Raw genomic sequence first — 4478 nt, forward strand, 5'->3', positions numbered from 1 at the left:
GAGTGGGGGACCATTTGGGAAGCAATTTTGTCATTTTCACTTTTATTGTTCAAAATGATCAGTAAACTTGGTTTGCCTCTTTATGTCCAAGGGTGGTCACAGATTAGCTGAGGTAGCTCGTGCGGAAATTGCTTCACGGGGACTCACACTACTACGACCTATGGGTCTTCGACGAGTTCCATGAGCCCAGTGTAGATAGCGGACTGATCGAAGCCACAGAGGTGGGAACGGCCTACCTGAATACGATGTTAAAGGTGCTTAATCGACAACAAGCTCTACTAGACTAAAAAATAGGGTATTTATCAAAAAAAAAAAAAAAGAAATGTCCCCCATCATCATTGCAAATGAGATACCCCGATGTAGAGGTGTCAATTCTGTAGCCGCACCAATAGGCCCGACCGAGCTTGACATGTTTACGGTCAGACTTGGACTGTCCCGTTTAATAAACATGTCAGACACAGTGCAAGTAGCTAGTCCGTCGAGCGTCTGGCCAAATTGACACGTTTATATGCTAGGCTTGAACTGACTTGTTGTGGTCGACCTAGTCCGACCCCCTTTAATACTACATAAAAATCCTATTTTTCCACTACTAGTAAGAAACAAATTAAGCTTTCTTACCCTTTGTTTTGTAATAAGATTTGATTTAATTAAGTTTTATTTTATAAGTTATAAAGATCATAATCTCTCCTTTTTTTTTTGTAAGAACAATCATAATCTCATATCATTTTTCTTTTTTATTAAAGATTTGTCTCACATATTTTTGGGTATTCAACCAACTTAAGAAAATAATTTTAGAGTTCGCATGTTTAAAGCCCGTTTAGAGCCTGTTTAGACTTAAATAAGTTCGTAGCCCCGTTAAGTCCCGTTTAAAGAAGCCTGATTAAAGCCTGACACTAGGGGTGTCAATCGGTCGGTCCGGCTCGATTTCGGTCCGGGTTGAGTCGGTTTTCGGTGTGGAAAAGCTGAAACCGAAACCGAACCAATAAGGAAATTCCGGTTTCGGTGCGGTTTGATTTCGGTTTGTCTTCGATTTCTTAAATCGATTTGTAATCGGGTTGGTTTTGGTTTTTGGTCTAGTTTGGATTCGAATTTCCATACAAATGTATACAAAACTATGCAAATTTTGATTTTTTTTAATGAATATTGGAGTGTTTCGGTTTCTTACCGATTTGGTTTCAGTTTCGGTCTGGGTTTTGAGCTGGTTTCGGTTTGGTTTCGGGTTCATCCGGTTTTCGGTGCGATTCGGTTTGGTTTTGGGGTTGCAATACTCCAAACCGAACCGAACCAATAAGGCTTCGGTTTGGTTCGGTCCGGCTGGTTTTACCTGTTCGGTTTAGGAATTGACACCCCTACCTGACACCAACCAGCTCGATTATAAACCGTACCATGTCCCCCCAAAGTTAGGCCCATTTACTTAAATGGGTGTTCATGGTGCAAGCCTTCCAAGTGGTCAAGCTTGATTAAGCCCGACCGAGACTAGCCTGGCCTGACCGGTTGACACCCCTACCCAGATGCATGAGAATAAAGGGACCTTTTCAAGAAAGATTCATGAGGCTAAGATTATTTAAAGACATAGGGTGGGCATGCAATCTTTTGCCCATAGTATTTTATAGGAAGAAAGAATGATGTCAAGCTGCGTAGCGTATGCTAGCACCTCCCTCTATCTATCTCTCTCCTCCTACAATAGGGGGCAGATATGTCATTTCATAAAGGGGAAAGAGAAAGAGAGAGAGAGGCAGAAACATATGCTATATGCCTTGGTAGGAAACTCAATCTCTATTTTATGATACTAAAATATCCTTGTCAATTCATGATATGTTACAAGAAATTAAATGGAAAAAAAAATCAAAAAAACATTTACGTAATTTCAGATATGACACTTCAACATCAACCCTAGTGGGGGAGTGATTCAACCCATCACCTTTTCGTCTTCTCAAATTTTCGCCTTCTCCAGTTTCTCATTGCTCAACATAGGCAGTGCGATCACAATGTCGCTCTCTTTATATTTATGTCTCTACTCTCTAGTTTCCATCAGGGATGTAAATGGATAGTCAAAATTCCATATTCAATTTGTGTTCATATCTATTTAAGGGGGGCTTGTATTTGAAAAAATGGTTTCCATAAACTATTCGAATCCATAAAGCCAATCGAATACATATATAGATAGTGTTATATTCGATTCAAAATCAATCCGTTTACATCCTTAACCAACCGTTCTTGGTTTAAAAGATCAAATGGATGGTAGAAATAGTGGCATCAGGTCAGTGGTTGCCTTCCGTTTTGGAGTTCATGAAATATTTGGTTTCCACGAGGGCCTAGCATGTCCTGTGAAGGATCAACACAACTTGCCATATCATACCCATTGTCTTTCTTGTATTACTCCGGTGGATGATGCTTCTGGTTTCTCAATTCTACTCAGGGAAAGTTATACATTGATGGTGTGTCCATTGCATACAAATTGAAAATAGTGACCACCTCTTAGAAACTTAATACCAACTACAATAACCACCTCCCGTCAAGGTGGTGGTTCTTGGTTACACATAAGTTTCCCACTTAAAAATTTTTTTTGGTAAAATTTATCCACTTATAATTGACACTAGCAATTATTGCATTATAGGTCACATTAATTTACATTCTTCCACTTGGCTTATATTGTCGTATGCCAAAGTAACCGTGGTAGGTTCTAGACCAAAGGTATGGTCATACTGAATTTAATCCATTAAGGAGTACTATGCATTTCGGTCATTCCGTGCATATCCACAGAAAGAATACTTTCTTCTCTGTATCACAAAGTGTTATCTCCTCAATTGAAACTCTATGTGGTGAATTAACCCCGTAATTAATTTTTTGCATAAACTTTACTGTTCTTCAACCTTATGGGCATTTGTATTTTTTTCTCCGGTGAAAGGTATCTGTCATTTCAAAATCAAAACTATATGTATAAACTATGATAAAGAATGAAAGAAAAATCATAATTGGGAGAAAGGTTTAATTTGGAATCACAAATTGTATATTGCAATATCTTAAACCTTCAGCTATTGTGGCTAACTTCGTTTCTGACATTTAGTTTCTTGTATCTAAATTCCAAAGTTGTACTTTTTCATGTATTTCTAGGGATGCCAATTTTGACTTCACTTTCTAGCTTAGATGGCCACATCTTTGGTATGTAAGACGATTTGGCCTATTTCCTCCCCTTGGCTCATTGATCTTTGTAATCATGATGTCAAGTGCTACACATGCCCTCCTTATCAATAATATTCTTAATACACACATTTTTAGGGCATTTGAATGAAGGATTAGAAAATCAAAGGCTATTATAGATTCTACAAATAATAACCCTTGTGACAAAGAGGTTGATTGCCCTACCAAGTTCAGATCATCTATACCTTAAGTTATATTAGGATTTGATTCTATAAAAGCAACTTGTGAGCCCAGTTCTGAATTTCGAGTCAAAAAGGGAATTACATCTTCTAGTAGTGAGAAACCTTTTTATCAGATGATTTCTTCTAATGGATGCATGATATTATCTACCTTCCTAAGCTTTATTATCCAAAATCCTCTATTACCTTGACACCAAAGAGCTTAGTATTGTTTCTCTAGGTCGACATTCCTCCATCTTGCATCGAACCAATATGGATGGAAGGAGTTCTATTGCAAAAGATGGGGTTCGCCCTTAGGTTCAGCACCTTCAGGATTTCCATATGAGAAAACATGGAAGGAGCTATTTGCTGAGAGGGAATACAAAAACAAGACTTTCATGGGATGCTCACCACTGTGGTAGAGGATCCCCACTTAGGAGACTAGGGGGAAGAGAGAGCAAGGGAGATGCAACGACCTGGATTGCGGTGGCAAGCGGGTGACAAAAGGGAAGAGAGGAAGGGGATGCAACATCAAAGGGGTGAATTGATTGAATGGCTGAGATGTAGAGAGGTGATTGGACGATCAATACAATAGGACTGTAGCAGGGAAGATCCCATCCTCCCCCGCTTGCTTAGAGAATCTCCTTTTGACTTTATTTGGTTGTAAGGAGAATTAAAGGGAAGGAAAGTGAATTTTTTGTAATCATTACACAAAAACTCCAAATCATTTCATATTTAATTATTAAATTTCATTTTACTATGCATCCAAAACTCTTTTGCTATAAAATATAAGATAAAAATTACACTCATCTTTCATCCTTCCTTTTTTTTTTTAATTGATCCATGTAGCCGACCTTTTAAGTTGGAATGAGGTTCAATTTGTTATTGTTTTGAGGAAAGAAAATTTAGGTAGTTTATACAATCAAATAGACTATGTTTGATTGTAAGGGGAATTAAAGGGAAAGGAAGTGAAATTTTTATACTAAAATAAGAAAATATATGTAATCATTATCCATGTGATTTTAACATTAATTTCAAATCATTCCATATTTCGTTATATATATCACTTTACTTTGCATCCAAAATCCTTTGGTATAATATGTAAAATAAAAATTACAT

This window comes from Macadamia integrifolia, chromosome 4, assembly GCF_013358625.1.
Source record: "Macadamia integrifolia cultivar HAES 741 chromosome 4, SCU_Mint_v3, whole genome shotgun sequence".
Classification (NCBI taxonomy): Eukaryota; Viridiplantae; Streptophyta; class Magnoliopsida; order Proteales; family Proteaceae; genus Macadamia; species Macadamia integrifolia.